General features: G+C 37.2%; 1 long non-coding RNA gene across 3 annotated transcripts; it reads right to left on the bottom strand.

Annotated features, from left to right (window-relative positions):
• Window positions 1–18921: 18921 nt before the first annotated feature.
• On the bottom strand, window positions 18922–20959 carry LOC109147352. Of its 3 annotated transcripts, none has more exons than XR_002048632.1 (4): window positions 20706–20959; window positions 19845–19916; window positions 19275–19366; window positions 18922–19176 (listed from the first exon to the last, which is right to left on the bottom strand). It is a non-coding gene; the product is annotated as an uncharacterized LOC109147352 (long non-coding RNA). The 3 variants fall into 3 exon arrangements; XR_002048631.1 differs by having other exon boundaries at window positions 18922–19173; XR_002048630.1 differs by having other exon boundaries at window positions 18922–19366.
• Between the last annotated feature and the right edge of the window lie 6877 nt (window positions 20960–27836).

Raw genomic sequence — 27836 nt, 5'->3', positions numbered from 1 at the left:
TCTCTCGTAAAATTCTATCTTTTCAGTCTGATTTAGGGGGAGAATACAAAAAGCTTGGTTCGACTCTCACGTCGTTGGGTATTTGTCACAGGCAGTCTTGTGCGTATACTCATGAACAAAAAGGCAGAGTAGAACGCAAGCATCGCCATGTCGTCGAAATAGGACTGTCGCTAATGGCCTAGTCCTCTATTCTGTCTCGTTTCTGGGATTGTGCCTTCGAAACTGCTGTGTATCTCATTAATAAAATGCCCACTCGTGTCTTATATGATAAATCTCCTCATTATTTATTGCACCGGTCTCCTCTCTCTTATTCATACTTGCGTGTTTTTGGGTGTTTATGTTTTCCTAACCTGCGTCCCTATAATCGCAACAAACTTGCTCAAGCGGTCAAATTTCCCGAATGACGGGATGCAATGGATGTGGAATTTAATGCCTTGGTGCACAACAATACATGGAGGCTCTTTCCTTTTAAGTTAGGTATGGATGTGGTTGGCTGCAAGTGGGTATTTAGAACCAAGAGAAAAGTTGATGGTTCGGTTGAGCGTTACAAGGCTCGATTAGTTCCCGATTCAATCAGGTTGCCGGTGAGGATTTCTTTGAGACTTTTAGTCCCGTAGTTAAATCGACTACGGTACGACTTCTCTTATCCTTAGCTATTTCTCGTGGATGGACTATTCGACAATTAGACATTCACAATGTTTTCCTAAATGGCAACCTTGCTGAGACGGTTTATATGCGCCAGCCGCCTGGCTATGAAGACAAAACGATGCTCGGGCACGTTTGTCTCCTTCAACGTTCTTTGTATGGGCTTAAACAAGCTCCCCGCGCCTGGTTCACGCGTTTGCATGATTTTCTGGTTTCTGTTGGTTTCTCACCTTCCAAAACTGATGTCTCTTTATTTATATATTCACGTGGCAATACTCGTCTATATTTTCTAGTCTATGTGGATGATATTTTAGTCATGGGTTCTGATTCGGCTCTTGTGACTAATCTTATTGGCAAGCTGGCTCTTGTATTCAAAGTTCGTGATATGGGAGTGCCCTCGTTTTTTCTAGGTATTGAGACTATTCCGTTGTCTGGTGGCATGCTTCTGTCTCAACAACGGTACATGAAAGATATTTTAAAACGAGCAGGTATGGTTGATTGCAAGCCTGTGGCCACCCCGGTTTCAACCGTGAAAGCCGAGACCGGTGCCGTGGTGCCATATGCTGATCCCACTCAGTATCGCATCTTTGCAGGTGCTCTGCAATATCTTACGGTAACTCGTCCTGATCTCTCCTATGCAGTCAATCATTTGTGTCAGCACATGCACTCTCCCTCTACTGCGGATTGGGCGGCTCTCAAGAGGGTGTTACGGTATGTAAATGGGACACTACATCTCGGTATTAAAATTACTCCTTCTTCCTCTCTAGATATTCATGCATATTCTGATTCGGATTGGGCTGGCAATCCTGAAGATCGAAAATCTACTAGTGGTTTTGCTGTGTTTTTGAGGACAAATCTTGTCTCATGGGTTTGTCGAAAGCAGCGTATTGTGGCTCGTTCCTCAATTGAGGCAGAATACAAAGGACTCGCTGATGTTTCTACAGAGGTTACTTGGCTTGTCTCTCTGATGAAGGAACTCGGGTTTGCGCAACCTTCTGCGCCCAAACTCTGGTATGATAATCTGGGTGCTACTTATCTATGTGCTAATCCAGTGTTTCATGCTCGCACCAAACACATTGAGATCGACTACCACTTTGTTCGTGATAAAGTAGCAAAGAAGGAATTACAAGTCAATTTTATTTCTACCAAAGATCATATAGTGGATATTTTTACTAAGTCTCTTTCGTCTGTACGTTTTAATTTCCTCCGTTCCAAGCTCAATATTTTGGCTGACCAAACTTGTGCTTGAGGGGGAGTATTAGGACTCTATTATTCATATTAGACTATGACTATATTATTCGTGTTAGACTAGGATTCTATCTAGTATCTCTATATATTCGCTCCCTGTACTCTCAGACACTATTCAATTAAATACTGAAAATATATTCTCATCATATGCAATTCATATGTCTTAACATGAAATTGCTTCTACTATACAATTTGTATGCCTTTTTATGTATATGAATATGGTTGTTTTTCTGTTTCAATATAGAAAGCAATATCACCATTCATAGATGTATATATATTTTTGTATGTGTATATATACATAAACAAGAAAAAAAGGATTTTTTTTTTATCATACATCAATTTTTTTTCCAGATATATATATATATATATATATATATATATATATATATATATATATATATATCAATTTGCAGTATATGTATATGAATATATATATATATATATATATATATATATATATATATATATATATATATATATATATATATTTCCAAAAATGAAAGGAATGAAAAAAACAAGCACTTTTTCGGATATTTTTTTTTTCGAAAAGAGTAAACAATCCAAACCTATTTTTCTTCTTCGATCCACCATTTTTTTCTTTCCTCTCCGATCTTCTCCAGCGATTATATGTGGTCGAGCCGTGATTCGACGATCGGCGATGGAAACAACGCCGCTGCTCGGTGGCGGCGACAGAGTTGAGGTTGAGCTCCAGAAGCAGCTCCCGGCTCAGATTGGGAACCCATGTAATTGGACTAAAGCGTGTCCATCTTTGGAGCAGAAGAAAATTCTGAATTTTCCCTTTTTTCTTTGAAACGGACAGTGATGGTGCCTTCGTCGTTTTCCTTCTGACGGACATTTGTGGCGGTGGCGTAGGCCGTTTTTTGTCGGTATCGTCGGCACTCCTGGGTGGCTCCGGCCAAGGGAGGCAACGGCGGCGACAATTGAGGTTGTTGCCGTTCGCCCACCTCCATTCTCGCCGTTGAGATTGAACCAGCGACGTCCCTATTGTGGCGGTGTTTGCGGCAACGTTGCGCGATCGCTCCGGCAGAGCGTCGCGGTGTGACACTCTGGCGAAGAGATGGCGGTGCTGGATGAAGGTGATGTGCGGTGGTGCTGGCTCCGGCCGGCGATCTCTCTCGTCATCTCCTGTTTCTATCTCTCTCCCTTTTTAGTCTTACTGCATTACCTGCATATCAGCGTATGTTTGAGGCAGCTTGGTGTTGTAGATAATCAAACAAAGTGATGGATTATTGTTTGGGCCGAGTCCAGCCCAATTTGGAAAGACCTGGTGCACTTTAATAAAAATTGGGCCTCTCTAATTATTTAAAGTAACTGGACTGACTTTAATTTCCAGGACTAATTATTTTTTTTGATGATTTTGGGCCAAGGTTTGGCATCAGTTCTAAATATCATTTTTTGGGCCAATCTTTGTGATGCTTTATCCACATGTTTTATTTAAGCCTGATGTATTCTGATTTATCTGCATAAATTGATTTGGGCCAGCGATTTTTTTTTTTAAGAATTGAGAAATATATTGCCTTCGAATTGCAATTCAGTTTATCCTTTGAATTTATTATTGAATATGCTAATAAATGAAAATTGCTACTTTGTGCAATTTACTTTGATCATATGATCTTATGAGTTCATATGCATATTCTATTAGCATAATATATAGTTTTATTATTATGCGAATTATTCTTTAGAGGTGGACCTCCGTTTTTAGCCAACCTTAGTATATATAGATATTTTGAAAAATCTCAATCTTGGCTACGATCACCAAGTGTGAATTCACCGATCTTAGTTTCAATGGGAGCAATTACTCAGAAGTCCACGAGCGATGAGGCCTTGAAAGCTAAAAGCCCTAATTTTTCCTTTTTCCCCCCTCGCCACCATTTGAAAAATGAATACCTTTCTGAAAAAGGACCGCTATGCCTTATAGAAATCCACGGAGGATAGTTTTAACTAGCGAATATTCCTAGCCCTTCTTTAGACACAATTTAGCTATTGATTATAATTTGGCTTTACACAAAATTGTGTCCCAATTTAACTCTGCACCAGTGCCCGAAGCACAATGTTGCTCAGTCATGCAACGCCAAGAGGGGCCGAGGAAGAAGTCGCGATAGGAATCACGGCAAAGGTGGCAACAACTCCCGAAACCATAATTCACATCAAAATGTTCTAACTCTTCGAGAACAATCATTTGCGGCCCAGCAGCAAGTATGCTTCAAGTGCGGGTGAACATGGCACTGATCAAGTACGTGCCACACCCCGAAACATTTTGTTGAAAACTACCAACAGTTTAAAGAAACACGATAATGAGAAGCACACGGTTAAATCCAACCATGTTGCATTTCCTGAAGCAAACACACTTTTTGGTAATAATGTTGATCTACTGAAACATGAGCTCAATGTTTGATCATCATTTACAAACTTCTAACTTCTTCCTTCCATTTGATAAGGGTTTTCTTTGTGGGCTCTAGTAGAGCTTCACTTTTAAAATAATTTACAATTAGTCAAATATTTGTTATGCCAAAACCAAAAATGTTCAGAAATTAAAATACCTTATCATTTCCTACTTTGATAAAATATCCTTCATCTGATGAGTAGACATATGTACTCGTTCTTCATGATCTAAAAAAATTGATATGATCTAGTACCTCAAAGATAATGTCTTTTTTCCGGATTATCCTATTAACTTCGTCATTTTTCGACGATTACTATATGACATTGAGCGTTAAGGCAGAGCATCAAGTACCTTATGTTCATACCCAAATGGTTTAGCTAATTAATCGAGTTAGGACTTATTGCTAGATCATTATTTTTCAAAAATTCAATTTGCCAGATATTTGTTGGGGAAATGTAGTATTCATATTGCTACTTTAATTCTAAAAATCCGGCACACTGCAAATCCTTATTCCCCCCTTACATCTAATACGTGATTTTTCAAACAAACATTTCCCAAATCTGCGTTTCTATTTTTATGAATGCAGTCCAATCTATTACATAACCACCATAGTGTATCCATCTAAACTTCCATCTGTTGTCTCCAATATTTAAAGCCCCTGAAAGAGACGCAATGGATACGCTGGCTGCATGAAGATCGATTCACGGCATTAAGGGGAGATATGATCAAAATTAAAATGGAATGCCGAGAAATTTCATGAAATGATCTTCAAAAATTAAATCGACGTACCAATTAGACTAAACTGGAAGTTCAGAAAGAAATCAAGAAATCAAACATATTTGCCAAATAAATCTATTTCATAAAAAGAGTGACTAGGTCCCATATACATTCCCCAAAATTTGGACCATAAATATCAATTGATACTCCTTGACGCCAGAAGTGCGGGAGATTCATTGGGATAGAAAAATAGAGAATCAACTAGATCTAGTAAAGAATTTATGTCACTCTTGAAAATCTTAGAGCTCTTGAAAAATCTTAAAAAGTTATATCTTTAAGACGATCGTCCAGACGGCGAGAAAAACCAAATAAAATTATAGGTGCACCAAATATTCATAATACTAGGTTGCGGAACAACCAGATATAAATATCCTTGGGAAATTGCGATAATCTGGTTAACTTTGAAAATTACTTTTATATGGGAGAAATTATTGAAAAATGTTATAAGTTGTCGACAACACAATTGCCTTCAAAATTGCTCATATTATATGACAATCTGGAGCTAGGTGCCAGAAGCACCTAGATTGATTAACGTATAAAGAGGGCAATTAAAGGCATATATAGCTCAAATCGCTAATATATTCCTTTTATACACCATTGAAGTATTAACCCTGTAGGTTACAAAATGGTGTTTGTATAAAGGAAAAACAAGGATGATAAGGTGGTGAGATATAAAGTGAGTCTGTAGTCTAAGGGTTCACGCAGAAACTCATAATCAAGTATACTCTCCCATGATGAATATCATTAAAAGTTCTACTACGTAATTGACAGAATAATAAATTTAGATATGCATCTTATTAAAGTCATGACCTAGAAATTATAGGTCATTAGACACTAATGTTTATCTGAAAATCCTTGATGGATTTATAATTCTAAAAAATGAAAGAAAGTAAATATCACAACAGTGTTGTTGAAGTACAAATGCTTTACTCAGCTTAAAATAGTGAAGCAATTGATTGAGTAATTTCCTCTTAAAATAGGAAATTATAGAAATGAATATGTACCATTAGGTACTTATTAAGGGGCTTATTGTAAAATAAAGGGGATGGAAAATCAAGTATTACATCGACATGTAGATCGAGCATTTTCTTAAAAGGAATTTTACATACTATTTAATCTGTGTCCAAATAATCTCCCGAAGTAGATAAGGATCATTTTAACCTAAAAGGATGATTCAGGACCAGAAGTTCGCTACTCCAAAACGTCATTTTGAATACCTTTTTCTTTGTGACCGAAAATTTCCAAATTTGCATCTTATTTTTGTAAAGAGTGATTTGGTGATTCTCCTAGAAAGAAAAGGAAATGATGTTAAATAATATCCATTAATATTCTTAGGGTATAAAATACGGCTTTCGAGAAGTCATTTGAATATTGGCATTATGTTAAATGCCATGACTTGAATTGATATCAATTTAAGCTTAAGCATCTTAAGCCTAAAGGATAATACTTGTTCTTATAAATATACTTTGTATATTTTCATCTTGTCATAGCGGTTGTTAAGTTATGAGATGAGATAACGAATAGCAAATCAAGGTACAAATATTTGTATTGATGCATTTTGACATGAAGTAATCATACTTGATACCGATAAAAACGTATATAATTTTTCATGATATAAAATACATTGATCCACATGAACTCCAGAAGAGTGATAAAATACTTGTCCAGAAGGTTTGCTCCAGTGACAGGTTAGCAAATGTATACCTACAAAATATCCATAAGAAATATATGTGTAGGTAAAGAAAAATTATTATATTTAGGGGGAGCAACAGAATATAAACTATAAATATATTTATTGGTCCAGATGATCATGAGAGAATATGATAAATTCTAATGACAATCCTGAAGATTGTACTGTATCCCCTCTCTACACTCTATTGGAAAAATGACTTTACTTTAAGTTATTTAGAACTTGAAGATTGTTATCTTCAGGGGGAGACGAGAAGTACATTCACTCGAGTCAATCCTGTAGATTGGGTCTTAAAAAGACTAATAGTTGCACTTTTTGCAGCGTATATATTCGCTCGAGTCAATCCTGTAGATTGGGTCTTAAAAGGACTAATAGTTATACTTTTTTACAGCATATACATACCATGTACTCTTTTCCTCACTAGGTTCTTCCCAATGGGTTTTCCAGTGTCGTTTTTAACGGGGTATGAGTATGATATATTAAAGGGGGGAGTTGTATATAAATACTTAAATAGACAAACCCCAAAAATCCTGAAGATTATGCCTTGAAGGCAAATACTTAAATAGACAAACCCCAAAATCCTGAAGATTATGCCTTGAAGGCAAATATTTAAACAGACAAACTCCAAAATCCTGAAGATTATGCCTTGAAGGCTTATGGTTGTACTCTTTTTCCCTTAACTAAGTTTTTCCCACGAGGTTTTCTTAAGTTAAGGTTTTTAACGAGGCAATCAGTACAATATATGAGTTTACAAATATCATGTACTATTTTCTTCAACTAGATTTTTCCCACGTGATTTTTCTAGTGAAGTTTTTAATGAGGCATGAATGTATTCAAATATACTATCCATATACCTTGTACTCTTTTCTCGACTAGTTTTTTCCCACAGAATTTTCCTAGCGAGTTTTTAACGAGGCATGGTTATAGTAAGATAATGTCCAAGGGGGAGTGTTATAAATAATATTAAGTGTGGACATTATGATTAGAATATGTAACAGTTGTAACGGTCAACATTATTGTTGTAATTATTATTAGTCTATTTTATATACATTATTGTGTGTGTGTGTGTGTGTGTGTGTCTGTGTGTGTGTGTGTGTGTGTGTGTGTTGTACCCCATTTGTAAGGTTGATGATGAATGAGAATTTTCATTTTATCTCTACATATTTTCTTCTCTCTTTCCGCTTTTCCAATATCATATATCCTGCAATGTTCATCGGTTAGGAGCTAAAGGTCATCGGGCATAATCTCTCACAACATATACAACATACTCCGTATTTATAATATCACAAGAATATACCAATTAACAATAACAAAATGGGGTTTGGCTTTGTTGTTCGAGATTCTGCAAGATGCCTCATTGCAGCAAGATGTATGCCATGGTTCAGTGTTTATAAACCAATTGAGGCAAAAGCAATAGGAATTCGTGAGGCTCTCAAATAGATCAAAGACACGTATGCTGCCAACATCATGGTGGAAAGTAACTGCCTCCTTGTGATCAATGGAATTCTTCATTCTCATGACTCCACTTCATACTTAGATCTCATTCTTGATGATATTAGATACATAGCTTCTAGTTATACCGACTTAAGCTTTTTGTTTGCTAAACGATCTGCGAACAAGGTTGCCCATTGTTTAGCTAGGGAAGCCTTGTCGATATCTGCCTGTATGGACTATTTTGATGTTCCTTTTCCTTACATCGCTCATGTGTTGAGCCTGGACCTTAATTAATACTATCTCTTCATACATTTAGCTGTATAAGAAGTGGGAACTTCTTCAAAAGGCTCACAACACCACTCATGCAAAAAATGGGATCCTTGTGAAATTGAATTTAATTCGTTAAATTTTTGCTAGTGTTCATTTGGTGAAATTAATTGAATACAAATGTGGCTACTTGTTTCACTTGTTGAATGGGTGTGATAATAATGTTCTTAAATTGAAAATGCCAACACTTTGAGCTCTCTTCATACTTGATGATGAAATGCAAATGCTTGGTTCCCTTGACTTAAATAATTTTTGTGTGGATCCTTGAATGTGGATATTGTATTATGTTTTTAAAGTTTTTGTTAGAAAATGAGTAGGACAAGGAATGCCACATCTAAAAGGAGAAGGAATAAGGGGAATCAAGTTAACAAGGGGAAGAGAGGAGGTTGACATGGACCCACCATCACCACCCATGCCTACATTTCCACCGGTACCACCACATTATGCCACTGTGACTAATTAGACTACATTGCAAGCCTTCCACCACCAACTTCACATGGAGTCTATGGAGAGGCAACATAGGATGGAAGAAAGTCAACAAAGAGCACTTGAAGATCAACGCCGTGCATGGAAAGAACAAAATACGACGATTGAGGCACAAAGATTACAAATTGAAGAACTTCGCGAGCAATTCATGAGATCTTATCCACATCCACCACCAGAGTAGGCGATTGATGATTCATTGATAGGTTTACATGGTTGTTAGTGACTTTACTTGAGACCGTAGACTTGTTTTACATTTTTTTTACTCTTGCTTTGTATTCCCACCACACCCCACACCACACTTCTAAAGTATGGAAAGGGGAATCATGTTCCACCCACACACTCATGTTTCCACCCCTGCTTCCATATGAGTGAACACCGAGGACGGTGTTTGTTCTAAAGTGTGGAAAGGGTGCACTTTCTGCTTTCTTGCTAGCCATTATGGTGCACACCCTTTTGTTCTTGATTGATCATACTCTTGAATGTTGACATGATGAGATTGCATGCTATTTTTGGTTGTGTGATATTGTCCATTTTATGTCCTAAATGTGCTCAAATAGTGTGTGACAAGTTTAACTCATGGGATGTTTTTGAAGATTGCCTCTTTACACTTGTAAGATTGCATAGAGCCCAAGTAGGTTTACAATTCTTGTGTGCTTGAATGGATTCATACTTTTTTATCCTCCTTGGATCTCGGTATCTTAGATCCTTCGAAGTGGGAGTGTGCATGAGATTGGTTTGTGAAAAGTTAATGTGGCAAGACCCGGAATTGAAAAAAATTTTGGTATGTCATGCATGGGGCAAAAGGTGAGATCATTTTATGTGAGTTTGTGTGATTCCCTACTCCTAATGAAAAAGGCAAGAGGGGTTTAAAAAGAAAAGAGTCAATAGAAAAAGCTAAAAGAGACTTTGAGCTATCCTTACTTGAGAGGGAAAAACATGGGGTGAGCCATCTTGTTAGGATTTGGGCAATCATTGCACGATCTTCGAAAAAGCGTAGAGCTCTACGTGAAGTCAATTTACCCAACGATGTTATCTTAAAAGATGATAAGAAGAATGAGTGATGATCTCGTCAAGACAAAAGGCGAGGAGTGGTCCATGGCATGCCCTCACTTACTTTATTATGAGGCTTGGAAAACTTGTGCACATCGTTCCTAGTAGTTGGCTCAGCTTGGTAGGCCCTTGAGGATTGGATGGTTGAATCAAAATCTTTTGCTTGCTTGGTTTTTGTGTGTGAGAGGTGTCCCACTTTTATTAGTTGTTCTTGGCCTTATGGGGGTTTCTGTCTTCCCAAACATTCCTTGATTTGAGCTTGTCCATTGTCACACATTATTTGCCATATTTGTTAGATAAAATGGAGGAAATCACCCACTTGACTCTTGTGCATGATTTTCTTGTGTTGGCTTTTGAGATTGTGAGCTTCTTGAAGATATCTTTGGCACTTATAGTTTGATTTGATTGATGGCTTGCTTGGGGACAATCAAGATTAAAGTGTGGAAACTTTTGATAAGTGCCCAAGTGTACTACTTTTAAGGGGTATTTGAGGGATCTTAATTGCAATAGTTGAGTCCTTTTAGGGTGAGAACTGATTTAGAGTTGTGGGGAATTGACAACTCTCCTTGATTGTGGAGATCTTCTCTCCAATCCGTAGATTGATCTCACATTGTGGATTCAAGCTTGGTAACATTTCATCTTTTGTCTTTTAATTTCTAATTTCCATATTCTATATTGTTAACTTGATTTCAATTGCATTGTGATTTCATTCTAAGATGATGTGTGGCTAGATCTTCTAGGAATTGGATTGGATTGCCTTGAAATTATACATTTTAGGTTTTAATTGGTAAATTGATGAGATGTATGGTGTGATGTTTGACCTAGAAACTTTTGTTGTGAATGAGTTTTGTATTGATTACTTCATTGATGATCACAATGAGTGAGGATTGTGAGAGTGAAATTAGCAAGAGAATGTGATTCCACGTAATCTTACTTATTTGCAATCCCTCTTCCTTCGATCCGAGAGGGCAAGAACCGGGATGAGGCGTAGGCTAGATGTTCGATGTAATGCCTTAAGCACATTGTGGTCTAAGAGTCTAAGGAAGGAATGTCTTAATGTTTGCAATACGGCTCCCAAGAGTTAGTCTTGCTTTGCACTACTTCTACTCTACCTTAGCCTAATGAATGCATAAGATCAAGTGATATCCATCCAATTCCCCGTTTTACTTGTTTAATTGTTGCTTTTTACTTTCTTGCTTGCTACCTTTGCTTCAACGCCTCCATATGGCATTTTCTTCACCTAGTTAACTCTTGTTAGTACATCCATCACCTATGATTGTCTTGCACTCCACTTCCTCCAAGTTGTCATCCTTTTCAGAACGACATTGTGAGAATCTTCATTCCCACCTTTTTTTCTATCCGCCGCTAAAATACACACGTCACTGAGCCCAATTCCTAGGCCCATCATATTCTCTACCCTACTTATAAAACCAAAGCTTCCCCTGAAACCATAAAACCTAGCACTTTAGCAACTCCTCCTCCTTCGATTCTCTCTCCCTCAGCCATTCCCTTTTAAGGGACAATGTCATCCTCATGTGGTTTTCTTTTTCTCTTAGCTTTAAGATCAAGGATGGGTAAGTTCTCTCTTTCTTCTCTGCATTTCCATTTCTCAGTTAGCTTATTCGATAAGATAGGTTATCTAATAGTATGCTTGTTTTGGTGATCTATTGTGGTTTCGTTCTTAGAGTGGGAATGGTTGTTGTACACTTGGTCTGAGTGTTGAAGGAGGGTTTGCAGAGTAAGATCAAGCTGAGGAGTTGAGCCTAGGGAGATTCTTAGGGTTTTTAGCGTTAGAGGTAAGGATTATGTCTGTTCAAAATTTCTTTGCCAAACCTTCTATCTGGTATCTGTTTTCAAAGCTATATGAAATTTGTTTTACATTCAAAACCATGGCAGATAGCACTAGTGTTGATATTTGGTTTATAAGATCTATGCTTATGTACATATGAGTGATTTACAAACGAACATGTGTTTTGTGATGTGTGTGGGAAATTTTGAGAAGTGTTTACTAATTTTGAGTGTTGGTCTCGAAAGGTTGGGAATGCGTCTAGAGAGGGGGGATGGGGGGTGAATAGACTCACTTGGTTTTTGAAAATTTCTTTCGCGAATAGCTAAGTTTACCTAATGGATAACCTTTACTATACGTTCAAAGTTTATGCACAGCGGAAATGATTTGTTAACCCTTTTTTAGTGTTCTTTACACATTCGCTTTGCTTGATAAAACATTAGGATGGGTTTTGTAACACCCCATTTTACGGCCTCTAACCCAAACTAATTATTTAATTACTTACCCTAAAAAGAGAATTAAAATTCATTAATTAACTAGGGAGGGTCCACCATAGTCCATGGACCCTTATCCCTAAAACCAACCCCCTAGTCCTATAAGAAATAGAACTAGCAAACTCATACCATTCAGGCCCTAATTATGACTCTTAGATATATAAATAGGGACATAGGAGGCACTTAGAAGTCACACCATAATAGATATCACCACACAAGAATTCTCTTATTACCAACGTAGGAGAAATCAAGAAGAGGATATCTTAGAGAAAGACCCTTAATAGCCAAGGAATTTAATTAAGGCTAAGAGGTAACTCATGTCTCAACAAAACCTATTTTCTTTTCTATAATCTTCTTCTTTGGCTTCTTCTCTATGCTTGGGTCTTGATAAATCTTTTATGATGATGATGATATGATCTTGATAATTGATGAGATGATCCTATGTGTTGATCTTGATAATCTTGATGATTAAAGAGGATCTTGATAATTGTGTGATGTTCTTAATAAATCTTGATGTTCTTGATTTTAAAGATAAACTATGATTGATGATTTGAATATGATTAGAGCCCTAGGATAAATTGGAGATTTCGTATTGTGATATTCTTGATATAATTGGGAGGGATTTCGCATGTTCGGGTGTTATTTATGTTTAGAAGTCATGTTAAGATATGTCCAATATGATTCTTGGTTTTGATCCATTATTTGACTACGTGGTGTCTTCATTTGTGTTTAAAAGTGTCTAAACATGGTTCCAAGTTCCACGAAAGATCCCCGGACCAAAATATTGAAAAGGAGTCAGTGGGAGGTAGACGAGGGTAGGGGGACCCGCCACCTACCCGCTGCCCGAATTAGCCTCGCCGGCAGCGGGCAGACGTCTACCCGCCGGGCACCCGCTGCCCGGAGACTCGTCGCCGGTGGGTGGCCACCCGCTGGATTTTTCCCCACCTTGGGATTTCGGCTTTCCCCGTTTGATGTTCCCCGACCCTCGTGGCGTGCCTGAGTCTAGTTTGATGCTTCGGGTACCGTTCGTAGGATAAAAGAGTCTTGTGTATTGCATGCTAGTTGAATTGGTACCATGTTGGCCTAAGTAAAAGAAGTATAAACCCCTTAGGACTATTCCTAGTATGTAGATGACCACGCATAGGTTTCTTTATACGTTTTCTTCCCTTTCCTAACGTGTTAATATGAATTGCATGTGTTTGCTACGTGATATATGTGCATGACTCTTGGCTGCGGTCAAGCTAGTTCTCATAGGCTACAGTCCACCGGCTGAGCTCGTCAGCGGTGTGTAGGGCTGCAGTTCACCAAGTGGGCCTCGTGTGCGGTAGTCCACCGACTGAACGCGTCAGCGGTGTGTAGGGCTACAGGCCACGAGGAAGGCCATAGTCCACCGACTGAGCTCGTCAGCGGTGTGTAGGGCTATGGTCGGCTATGATCCACCGACTGAGCCTGACAGCGATGTGTAGGATCATAATCCCCAAAAGAAGATCATAGTCCACCAATTGAATCCCTCGGTGGTGTGTAGGGCTATGATCGGCTACGATCCACCGACTGAGCTCGCCAGCGGTGTGTAGGATCGTAGTCCCCAAAAGAGGATCACAGTCCATCGACTGAACGCGTCAGCGGTGTGTAGGACTGTGGTCCGCCCTTGAATTCATCACCGGTCTATACAGTTGACTGCGGTCAATTCCTTCATGGTGCGGTATGAGGTAGGGTGCTGCGGGGCCGTGTTAGCACTATATGCGCTAACCCTCATGTTTGGGCATGCGATTGGTCCCGTAGCGCCACCAAAGTGTGCTTATGTGTTGAGAACTTGAGATAATAATTGAATGATGATATGAATGGTGTGAAGTAATCTTGTGACCTTAGGATATATGCTAATATCTTTATATGCATGATCATAACTGTTAAATGTGCTGGTCCCTACTTGATGAGTCAATTCTCAGTTTTAAAACTAGAGTCTCCTAAGTATATATCTTCCGACTTCAAAATGGTTTTCCTATATCTATGTATATATATTTACCTATATTGTATTTTAACGAGTTAGAGTGGGTTACCAGCATTATTTGCTGAACATATATATTTGGCTTTCAGGTATAGATGAGTAGACTCCGGAGCGTGCTAGAGATCCGAAGCATAGATAGTTAGCTTTCCTTTCGGCCTGCGTGCCATGATGATGTATTGACATTGCTTTGAGGATAATTAGTTAGTATAGCCTGTGCATCTGAGTTCTCCAGCTCAGATGTGGCATAGCACCCTGAACACTCATGTTTAGTAATGAAGAATTACCTTTATTATATAAGTTTTAAAAGTTTCAAAAATCTGGGGTGTTACAGGTTTGATGATATGCGAAATATAAAGTAGTAAATAAGAGAGAGAGAGAGAGAGAGAGAGAGTTTTTATAGTGGTTCGGCTGTTAACAAAGCCTACTCTACTCTTCTTCACAATACGTGAAGGATTGCACTAAAACCCTTAGTACAACACCACCAACAATTCTCTCCTTGAACACAGAGCTGGACGTGAACTGCTAAACTAGGTTTTTCAACTCCTACATATTTTACTCCATCTCTTTCTACTTCTTCGAGTATAGAGTTTACAAAGGTTGAAAACTGAAAGCTGGTCATGTAAAACACTTGAAAACTGAAAGCTTTTCGCACTTGAAAATATTAAAATATTAGCACCTTCTTCAGTGAATGAAGAGGGTATTTATAGGTAGGAGACAATAGTTCCGCTGGAGGGAAAACCATTTTCAAAACACCTATGGACAAGCATGTAGAGACCAGCGGATAATCCAGAGGGTAGGTGAGTCGTCAGACTTTATCGTCATTGAATCCTCAAAAAGCGGCTGACAACAGCCTTGCATTTAATGAAGGATCAACCTCGGGATATGTTCCTTGGCTTTCCGTGCCTTAGAAAATATTTCCTCACCTTTTTAAGGTTTCGGAATAGATTGAGCTTAGAAGATATTTGAGCCACTTTTGTGCTCAGATAATATATGAGCTTGTCCTATCGAGTTGTTAACTAAGTTAACGCCTCGGCCTTAGGTCCTCTCAGATACGATGATTGACTTTACCAATCATCCCTTAACTCCTCGAATGATCTTTCTTATCACTCTATCTTGATAATACATAAGAGGCAAACCCTTCCATCATTCGGTCTTTGCTCTTCGAATCTTCGTCTTCAGTCTTCATCTCGGACTAGAGTTAACCACTCGGGTTACTCTTCTTCTTGAGCTGTCGAGAGATAACCCCCCGGGTTGATCTCGGCTCATTATCCTTTCGAGAGTTAACCATTCGGGTTACGCTACAACTCGGTGTTGAGACTGTCTGCTCAAGTGTTCGTTCAGATGTAACTGTTAAGCCACTCGATTAACCATTCGGTTAAGATTCGAATGTTGAGCTGACTAAAAAAGATTCGAGGGGTGGGGGGGGGGGGGGGGGGGGCGGTAGTGGTTTCTCAAATCCTAAGTTTGATATCATCAAAATCTAATACAAAATATTCCTAACAATTTTCCTATTTTTTATGATGCCAAAACCTATACTCTTACTATAAGGCTGAAATTATCCATGAAAATGAATTTTCATTACAAACAGTCCATAGTTGAGTTTAACCATTGAATTCTTGGAGTAAGACTACTGGAATTAAAAACTCAACATGACCCCAAAAACTCTTTTTATTCATCATCAGAAAATATTACAAAAATTTTCAAGTTAAAAAATAAATTTAACTATTACTAGGGAATACCCCAGTTTTGACTTCCCTATACGTCTGTGTTCTTGTTTTGTAATCGGGTCATGGTCAAACGGTTCGGTTCAGGGTCAAGGTCAAGATCAACAGGTCAACAGGTCAAAGTCTATGGGTCATGTGCCTATATAAAGGGCATTAGCCCTTCATTTTGGGGGCATCTTCTCTCCCTTTCCACTACACCCTCTCTCTACAACTTAGAACCCTCCCAACCCTCTAGAACGACACAAGAACAACATTGAATAAAGGGTCTTTTGAGCTAATATTTTGGCATTCACTCTTTACTTTACATATATCATAATATGCACTAAGTACACAAAATATCGTTTATATACACACGAGTTGAATAAACGATATCAATTACAAAAGGCCAGCTCTTGTCTTGACTCGGTTGGCCTTCTGCTTGTTATTTTCTCCTTAAGTCTTCATATCTTATAGGTCAAGGTGCATGTTGATTTGATGCCCTATGCCTCGGATGTTATTTGGGACGACGAAGTGATCAAAACGTTGAGCGATCCTAAATTGCATGTAGTTGTAGAAGGCTTTCAGTGATGTCAGCTCCTTCAACTACTCCTCATCTCCACCACCTTACGAGCTCGATTGTATTCATTCCATCAGCAAATGATACACTATTGTCCCTTAACAGCTCAAATATGGTCTCCTAAATAACATGATCCAAATCTGTGCGCATCACCGTCTTGAAAGAATCAAATCTTTCCCTTACATTACGTTCCGCTTCAGCAACCTCCTCTCACTGCCTTTTCTTTGCCATTTTGGCTTTCTCAACCCTTCGCTGCGCCTCCGCAATCATCTTATTCATGGATATCAGGTAGTTCTGCTTTCGCTCACAATTCCAGTGTTTCATGGAAGGTGGAATGTTAAAGCCTTTGAACTTCTCACCACTTCCATTGGGCTGATAAGGAACTTCTCTCCCTTCCGCATCAATAGTAATTTTTACTCTGGGGGAAGTCCTTCTAGCACTGTGACTTCGCTTTCTGCCCGTGCCCGTTTCCATGAATGGTTGGATAGCACGAGAAGATGAGGGACGAGTAGATGGACTGGGGTGAAATCTACATGAGCTTGGCTACCACTTTCTTCTCCCTTTTTGGCATCATCTTAGGGTTGGCTTGCTATTGCTGGTACATTCGGTAGGGGACGGAACCAGGTCAGATAATTATTGTCTCAATTCATAAATCGTAGTTACCTGATTATCCCTGAGGATGAATTGACTCTCGAGACAGTGATCACACTTCTCGCATGTGACGTCAACTCTTTCCTTATACCGAATTGAACCTCCTTGACGACCTTCTGATTATCTTTGATTTCCGGTTGGCCTTTTCGTAAATCTTTTAGACCAGTCAGGACGTACTTCAATATCCTTTTCATCAATCGTTATGCGTTGGACCCGTGTCCAGCATGCTTGCTGGACACGGGTAACAGTGCCGTTAGGCACTGTTATCTCCTTTTTTTTCTTTTTTTTTTTTTTAATTTCAGACCGCTTTGTTATAGGAGTATATATTCATAATTTTATTACTATATTATTAATAACTGTACATTCATAACTCCATAACTGTACGTTCATAACTCTATAACTGTACATTCATAACTCCATAACTGTACATTCATAACTCCATAACTGTACATTCATAACTCTATAATTGTACATTCATAATTTTCGAAGCTCTATGTTCACAATTTTAGAGCTCTATGTTCATAATTTTATCACTATATGTTCATAATTGTAAGTTCATAATGTTAGAGCTCTTTGTTCATAATTCGATCAATAACTGTACATTCATAATTCCATAACTATAGATTCATAATCTCATAACTGTAGATTCATAACTCCATAACTGTAGATTCATAACTCCATAACTGTACATTCATAATCTTCGAAGCTCTATATTCACAATTTTAAAGCTCCATGGTCATAATTTTATACTATACATGTTCATAATTGTAAGTTCATAATGTTAGAGCTCTGTGTTCATAATTTCATAATTGCATAACTGTACATTCATAACGGTATAACTGTACATTCATAACGGCATAACTGTACATTCATAATCCAAAAAAAAAAAAAAAAATAACGCCGTTAACGGCAAAACGCGCGTGATTTTTTTTTTTAACTAAATGACGCGTTTTTTTTGAAAAACGACATCGTTTTGGGCCCGTGTCCACAATTCACTGTGGACACGGGTCCAGAGCATAATTTGCCCCTTTTCATGGAGGTCATCATTTCTTCGAAGCTGTTTAGTGACTTGAGCACTGCTTCTCGGAACGCTCTATCAGCTCGAGAAGAGGGTCTCGTTGGTTAGCTCTTAGTCTCGACGAAGCATCTGGCTGCATTAGCTTCTTTAACCACATGAGCTTTCACTAGTACAGAATGAGCAATCTGCGTCTGAAGTAAATAACAATCTGCATCTAATGTACTTCAGCAGCATATGCAAGAGACGCAGATTGTCATTTTTTTAAAACACAACCTGCGTCTGGTCCGTTGTAGGATTTGACGCAGATTGTCATTTCTAAAAAAATCGTCTTGAAAATCTGCGTCTGTTTCTGACTTGAAAAGATGCAGAAAGTTCGGTTGTTAGAAAAAATAATGGTCTAGGCGTTTGTTCCTTTCCAGAAACGGACGCCTATTGTTATTTTAAAAACAAAATAATTAATTTGATAATAATACAATTTTTTTCATGTACAATCCAACCAATATAATCAACTCATCAACGCTTTACTCCAAACATTTTCAACACTTCAACATATTATATTGCACACTACGCCAAATTTTATCAACACATTTCATTGTCAATATTTCATTCTAGAACTCAAAAGAAGCTACTGCAAATAGAATAGATAGTTTTAAGTTAATGCATAAGCCATTTAATGCAAGCTATTACAAGCCATAAATTTAAATTGCAGCAGAAAAAATCTACTAGTTTTGAGTTAAATGGCAGAAGGGGACTCCTGCATTTATCATATGAGTATAACAATATGAGTTAATACCTAGGAATTGGGGGCATGTCTCTATCTGACCAAGTAGGCAATGTTCTTGCTGCTGCTATAACTGCTCCCTCGTTTGATAGCTTACCTGCTTCAAGTATCATATGAACACTCTAAAGTTCTAAACATTAGTAATCAATCAAAAATAGAGCAGTAACAGCTAATGAGGAAAAGAAACATGAACATTACTACTGTGGTAATAATCTTCTGGAAGGCCAGATCTGTTAAAAACGGATATGAATTTGTGCATTTCCAGAGAACTGGATGACATCCCAAGGATTCTGAAGTAATTATCAAAGAAAATTAGATCAGCCTGTTAGTGTGAAGAAATATCATAACCATCAATAACATCCTGATAAGGTTTCTGCATGGCAGCAGCTTCTGGATATTGTGACAATCATGAACTATGCAGAAGAAAAAAATTTCAAATTGCAACAGTACCAGTAACTTCACAAGCAACTATAGTGTTATATGTTTGGATACTTGCCTCCCCTATGCCATTCAAGGTCTTATAGATTTCATTTGCGTTTTATATATATGTTTCTCTCTTTTCTGCTTTCTTTTGGCTTACGGTGCCATTTTGAACTTCCAGAACCTAACTTCAATTGTTAGTGTTGTAGTGATGCAGCACAAATTCTTTCCACTTTGTTAACATTTTTAAAACCCAAATCGACAATGATATCACTTTTTACCCATAACTGCAGAAGGAGAAATGATAGATTACTGAATTCTTAGAAAGAGTAAAGAGAAACTAATCACCACGGGTGATGAAAATCCATATCTTTGCATGAAAAAGTCATTCTTCTGCACAGCCATATAAATGATTGTCATCTGTACCAATGTAAAACCAAAATTAGGATGCACAAACATTATAACCCAGCATGACTCTCTGCTGTCATCTGAGAATTTTATTGTATTTTGCCTTCCAAATGCTTTCCTATTTGACCATTATGCTTCTGTATATCCTCCCAAAGTCCCACAATTTGTTGAGTCAAAGTTGTTTATACAAATATACAAAACATTTACAAAATCAGATAAGCACCCTGGTTGAGATTCAAGCATGTAGACTGCAAGTCTGCAAGAGACCACTCAAACCAACCAAAAGGACATGGAAATGGAATATGTACTTCCAGATTACAAACATACCGAATATTTATACCCCCACCAACTAAGCCACCAAAAAGAAACATGCATTAACTATACACATATATCTGCAACAAATAAAACACCCAAAAATATGTAATCCGTGTTCCAGTTCAGAGGGATTCAATCAACAAAAAATACAACTTTAAAGCTCAAATGGATAAAAGATCAAATCATTAAACGAATCACCAACTAAAACCGTAAAAAGACCAAATTTTTAGCCCCAATAATTCTGAATTCAACAACCCCTTAAAAGAATCTCTTAATCTAATGCATTTCGTTAATGAAGACATCAAGAAAACGATTGATTGGGAGCTCGAAGGATTAAAATCGATACGGATCCAAGAAAAAAACGAGGAAGATACAAGCGATAAACACCCATATTTGGGAAAAACAAAAAGAAAAAACTCTTGAATAGAGAAAATTTACAGGGAAAAAAAAAACAGTAAGGAAGAGACAAATTTCAGGGAGACCCACCGTTGAGTTCCCCTTCCGGCGATCTTGCGGCTGTGCGACCGGCGACCTTGCGGCGATGTCGCGAGAGGGCTGTGCGAACGGCGACCTTGCGGCGGTTACAACCTAGAGACGATGGACACGATGGGGCGAGGGTGACCGGCGACCTTGCGATGGAAACGATGCGAGGGAACTTGGTGGAGGAGACGACGACTGCTGCTTTGTTACAATGGAAGCGGGAGAACAACTTTTGGCTAGAAAAATCTTAAATTATCTGCGTCAGGTATTAATAGGGAATTTGGTGGAGGAGACTGGAGACGACGACTGCTGCTGATTTGTTGAACAATGGAAGCGGGAGAACAACTTTTAGCTAGAAAAACCTTAAATTATTGCGTCAGGTATTAATAATACCCTGACGCAGATTCTAATTTATTTAATAAAAAATGAGACTTTTTCCCTTATTTATATGCTTAAAGTACTTTTTTTCTCTAAATTATTCATGAATCAACGCTTATCCCTTAAGTTATGTTAAAGTGACAATTTTTCCTCCTTCTATGTTAGATGGACATTTTTACCCTTAAAAATAAGTATTTCTTCTTCAACAAATTATTGCTTATATGTATGATAATCACGATTTAGTAATCGAATTGAAACAATAGGGCAATTCTAGATACGATTCAGAATCGAAAAAAAATAAAATAAAATAAAATAATTGTTAAATTTAGACTATTTTAAAAATAAGAAATAGAATTTACAAAAATAAGTTCCGGTTTGAACTTACAAAAATAAGTTCAGGTTGAATTTAGGAAGGTTCCAGTTTCGGTGTTTGAACCGCCAGAATTCTATTTCTTATTTTTAAAATAGTTTAAATTCAACAATTATTTTATTTTATTTTATTTCGGTTTTAAATCGTAACCAAATCTGTCCCTTCTATCAGTTCAATAGTTACAGTGTCTGGTTAGGTTCGAATCGAACCATACTCATCCCTACATATAAGTAATAATTTGTTGAAGGCAAAAAATAAATAAATAAATAAATAAATAAAGGAATGGTGTGTTAGGTTCGCACATAGGAATCAGAATCGGAATGGGTATCAAATATTTGGTAATGGTAATGGGTTTTGGTGAAAGTATTTAGGGGGCGTTTGGTTCAAGGTTATATAACATAACCAAGGGAATGTGACATTCCAAAGCTCACATTCTGGTGTTTGGTTCATATTATCTTAGGGAATCTAACATTCCCAAGGAATGTCACATTCCCTCCACATAGGATTTTGAAGGGAATGTGATTCCCTTCAAAATCTTAGGTAATGTAAGATAACCTTTGTTATGTTAGTTTATTATTATTATTATTATTATTATTATTATTATTATTATTATTATTATTATTATTATTATTATTATTATATATATAAAAGGGAAAATGACACTTTTTACCCCTGAGTTATATACTTATAGCACTTTTTCCCCCTCAATTATTTAGGTAAGCACATTAGCCCCCTCAATTATTCTAAAAGTGGTGCCTTTTCCCCCTAATATATTAAATTGAGATTTATACCCTTAAAGTAAACATTTTATTTATTTTATTACTCCAACAAATTATTGTGTATACATATGGATGACCACGGTTTGGTTTGAATTGAACCGGATACTAAAGCAATCGAATTAATAGTTTACGGTTATAATTCAGATCTAGAACTCAATATTTAAATGTCAATTTATTAAAATTATGTATCAAAAAAATTGAATCTTGAACCGTGAACCGGCGGTTCCGGATCTGATTCGCGATTTTGAACTGTCTTTATTTTAAAATTTTATTTTTTTATTTTAAAATAGTCTAAATTCAACAATAAATGTATTTTATTTTTTCAGTTCGGAACATGAACCGTCTGTTCCGGTTCACGATTTTAATAAACTCTAAATTTCGAATTTTGATTCTAAATTGTAATTGGAATATTTCGGTTTGGTTGCTATAGTGTTTGTTTAGTTTGAACCAAATTATGGTCATAATTTGTTGGAAAAAAAAATAAATTAAATATTTAGTTTAAGGGTAAATATGTCCATTTAACATTTCAGGGGGAAAAACAACCACTTCAATAATTTAGGGGAAAAAAATGCTATAGGTATATAACTCAGGGGGAAAAAGTGTCATTTTCCCTATATAAAATTATTTTTGTAATTATATATATATTTTTTTTTATTTTTATTATGTTATGTGAGCATATAAAATAATTTTGTTTCTTAAGTTCAAGATTTTAGTTAATATTTTAAAATCATGTAACTATATATGATACCGTTATCTTATTTATTTATTTTAATTTTTAAATTTATTAAAATATATAAAAATATGTTAAGGATATTATAGTGTGTATAAAAGATAACCCTAAACCAAACATGATTATTTTACATACCCTAATTTTAACCAAATACAGGAATCTAACATTCCCAGCAATCTAACATTCCCTAAGGTAATCTGACATTCCGTGAACCAAACGACCCCTTAACATGTTTGGTAGTAGGGTGGAATGGGAATGGTTACTAATAGTAGTGCTTGAGAATGAATAAGGGAATTAAACCCCTGTTGTATTTGGGTATGGGTTTTTCAATTGATGGGGTATTCGAAACTCATAGTAGTGTTCTAAAAACCTATCAACCAAACAACAACAATCACTTTCATACCCATTCCTATGGGCAAAATCCACCAACCAAACACACCCGAAATACTTATTGTTAAGGGTAAAAATGTCCATTTAACAATAAAGAGGGAAAAACCACCACTTTTAACATAACAGAGAGGGCAAATGTGGATACATGAATAACTTAGGAGGAAAAAGTGCTCTAAGCATATAACTCAGGAGGGAAAAAGTATCATTTTCCCATAAAAAATATTAGAGGACTATCTACTTTGGACGCAGATAGTCTATTATTTAAAAAAAAAATTAAAAAAATTAAATATTGAACTTTTAATTACAGAATTGCCACCGCGTCCTATTTGCGTCCGGTATTTGAACTTCAGATGCAAATTGTCCTATTTTTGTGCTAATTCTGTACTAGTGTTTCGTCTCAATAGCAACTTTTTTGGTGTTGCGGACTACCTTCCTCAGCATTTTGATCCTTGGTCATGGTCTGCACAACTTGTAAGAAAATAGGTACATCTCTCATGGGCCTTGGAGCTTGAGGTGGCGTCTGGTCCTGTCCAACATTGACCGAGAACAAATTCTCTGAACTCGCACTAAGTGGTGCTTCCCTATTTCCACCACTGGTTGAGTTAGAATTTGCCTCATACACGAACCCTTGCACACGAGATGGGTTTGGTTGCATCCCTTTAGTAGCACGAGTGGTTAATAACTCGCTTGCACCCTTCGTTACCTTTGCCTTTCGAGTGGGTGCTAATGTGGGCTGGCGGCCTACTCTTCCTCCTCGAGTCAAGTATTCTCTAGGTTCTTCAACCTCTCGAGGGGGTGATGAACTACTCGATATGTCGACGACAACAGCTTCCCTTCTACTCGGTTCTTTAACCTCTCGAGTAGGAATTGGTTGAGCTTGTGTTAATTTGGTTGTGTTGTCCACTCGACAGTAAAAAACTATTTGCATCTAATTGGTGCCTCCTCAACCACTCGGGTTGAATCATAACAAATGGTGGTGTTGCGTCCTCGGTATATGGTACATTCGGTTGAGCATCTGCTATCTCAGCCTCAGCAACTGAATTGTGAACCACTTCATCCACCATTCGGTCAATGTCAACTCGGTTTGTTTCATTTCCTAACTAATTGGCTAGCTCTCCCATATCATTTGACCTATGTGTGGGAGATAGGTATAAAGAGTCCGCTCGTCTGCTCGGACCAGCCTCCAGGTTCAGATCAACGAACTCCACCTTGAAGTGAGAGAGGGCTTTGGCCTTCCTCATCTCATTCGTGAAAGATTTGGGAGGGGCAGTGGGAGTCTAACCGTCGTCGTCGACAACTTTGCCTTTGCCTTTGGCAGCTTCTCCTTCGGCCAACTTCTCCGCATAGACTCGGTGGATCTCGTCTATTCTCGTGGCAAGAGAAATGGAAGAGGTGCCCATGTAAGTAAGGGAGAAATCATCCACTGGCCGTTGCGATCGTTGATGCGATCAATGGAAGCTGTTCTTGAGGGAATGACAAATCTTCACAAAGGTCAGGACAAACCAAAAAGATCAACACTCTATGAAGTGCAGTCAATTTGGTGTCAAAGAACGAGTTGATCTTGTCTGCGAGAGGTTAGGTGTCCTTGACGAGAATATCTCCATGGTCGGTGAGAATTAGTTGAAAACTCTGTGGGAAGTTGCCGAGTTGAAGGAGATGGTTCTTGAGCTTACTAAATCCCTTGCATCGACTCTGGAGATGTTGCCAAAAAGGGGGAAGTTAGAAGTGGAAGCAGAGATGATAGAGATAATCAAGGATGAGGAAATGGTAGCAGATCTCACAATCTTCCTTAGCCTCAGAACCCTCAGTTCGATTACCTATCTCTCGATCCACCAGCTCAAGGTCTACCCTCATCGTCTCGCCCTTCTTCACGAGACATTCAGCCTCATCAAGGGCCTGGTTCTCGAAATGTTCAACCCTTCAGACCTTCTAATAATCGATTATGCACCGCGTGTCAAAACAACGTTGTTTCTACAGTTATAACGGAGTGACACTACAGTGTGTCTAAACCGATACTGTCTCACGTATTATTTTTATATTATCAAATGAAACTGCAGTTATATCAAAATGATATTGTAGTTGTGGTGAATAGCATATAAAATGAAATTGAATAACATTTCACATATTTGAGCGTATATTGTACAATGAAGCTGTAATTATATTGAAATGATCACGTAGTTGTGTTTTAATGAAACTATAGTGTATATAAAATAAAATTAAATAACATTTTTACATATTTGAGTGTATAAATATTGACTGAAACTGTAGTTATATCGAAATGAAACTGTAGTTGTGTTGAACTGAAACTGCAGTGTATACAAAATGAAACTGAAGAACAGAGTTATTTTTTGCAAAGATTCTGTTTCTTTTCATTAAATAAAACGACGTCGTTTTGATGCGCGATTATGCACGCGGTGCATGATATAATTTGCGATTAACTGATTGTAGACAAGTATTTTGGTAAATTAGTTATTAGTTGTTAGTTGATTACATACAAAATAAATTTTTCAAAAAGCTTATCAAAAAATTCACGTTGAGCAACTTTTTGAATTTTAGCATTTTTTAAACTAAAAGTTGATCGAAAAAACTACGCATATTAATTAGGGAAAAAGACACTTTTCTTCCCGTGTTATATACCTATAGCACTTTTTCCCCTGAATTATTTAAATAGCAGTTTCCCCCCTCTGATATGTTAAATGAACATTTTTTTTTGAAATATGTTAAATGAACATATTTACCCTTAAAATAAATATTTCATTTAGGGTGTGTTTGGAAACCCGGAAAATGATTTATGGAAATCATTTTCCGGGTTTTAGGTGTTTGGCTAGGCAAGGAAAATGGAAGTCAATCGAAAATAACTTGTGGTCAATGGAAAATCACTCCTATTTTCCGGAAAATGACTTCCCCTTTTTTTGGGGGAAGTCATTTTCCATTCGTTGGTTCTCCATCATATGAAGCTCAACCTCCGTTAACACCAAAGGTCAAAAGCGAAGCTGCACCACCGGAGACCATCGCCATTGTTGGAGGTTCATCCCGTCACCGCCATCAATCTGCCGTCGTTGCTCGGAAGAAGAAACCCAGATCCGCCACTGCTGCCGTCGATCTGCCCGTCGTTGCTGAAGAAGACCAAGGAAGAAACCCAGGTCCGCCGCTGCTCTACTCAACCACTGCGTCCGGCCACCACCATCGCTACTGATCGAGAAAAAAGAAAGAGGGAGACGGAGGTTCAAGGGCTATTGTTTCACCGCTGAATCTGATGTCAACCACAGTCTCCGGAGAGGGAGACGAGGCCACTGGTCTGTTTGTTTGAGTACAGATAATATGCTTTCTTTTCTTTTTCACTCACTGTTTATCTTATAAATTTAATTTTTTTTTTCGTTTGTTTGAGCCTGAAATTTTTGAGCTTTCATTATTTGAATTGCACTTGCATTATAGCTAATTGTATGTTTTTTATATTCTTTTGATATTCCAGTGATGTTTGTGATTTTTATTATTTTTTTTTTATTTTGTCATTTTCTTAATCATTTTCTGGAAAATGAACCAAACACACAAAGACAATTTTCTGTTATGTAGCCAAACACCGGAAAGGAAAATGTTTTCCGGAAAATGACTCATTTTCCAGAAAACATTTTTCAGAAGTCATTTTCCTGCTTTCCAAACGGACCCTTATTTTTCTTCTCCAACAAATTATAACCATGATTTGGTTCAAACCAAACAGACATTATAGCAACCAAACAGAAATGTTATGATGACAATTTAGGACCGGAACCCGATATTTAGAGTTTATTAAAATCGCGAAATCGAAACTGCCAGTTCATGTTTTGAATTGAAAAAATAAAATACATTAGTTGTTGAATTTAGAATATTTTAAAAATAAAAAATAAAATTTTAAAAGAAAGTTTGAACCAACAGTTCAAATTGGATCTGAAACCGTGAGTTGACAGTTCAAAATCAAAACCAAATCGCATTAATATATACTTATATGTGAGAATCAGAATAAATGCGAAAAAGAACATACATTATTTGCAAATATTATAATTCTAAGTTTAATTACTATAGTGTCCGGTTCAGTTCGAACCGAACCGTGATCATCTCTACGTATCAGCAATAATTCGTTGAAGAAGAGAAATAAATAAAATATTTATTTTAAGGGACAAATGTGAATGCATGAATTATTGATAAGAGTAAAAATGTCCATTTAATATATCAAGAGGGAAAATCGCAACTTTTATAATAATTGAGGGGACAAATGTGAATGCATGAATAACTCATGAAAAAAAGTGTTATAAGCATATAACTAAAAAAGTGTCACTTTCTCTATTAATTATTTAACCAAAAGAATTAATTTCACTTTTGGTCCCATGACTTTTGAGTTCTTATCACTTTTGGTGCACAACTTTGAATTTTTTCAATTTTGGTGCCTAACTTTGTTATTTTTATCAGTTTAGGTCCTTCTAGCCAAATTGACGGTAAAATATTTCCAAATTTTA

Source organism: Ipomoea nil, unplaced genomic scaffold (assembly GCF_001879475.1).
Source record: "Ipomoea nil cultivar Tokyo-kokei standard unplaced genomic scaffold, Asagao_1.1 scaffold1993, whole genome shotgun sequence".
Classification (NCBI taxonomy): domain Eukaryota; kingdom Viridiplantae; phylum Streptophyta; class Magnoliopsida; order Solanales; family Convolvulaceae; genus Ipomoea; species Ipomoea nil.
Note: the sequence above shows the minus strand (reverse complement) of the source record. Positions and strands in the feature narration are given on the sequence as shown.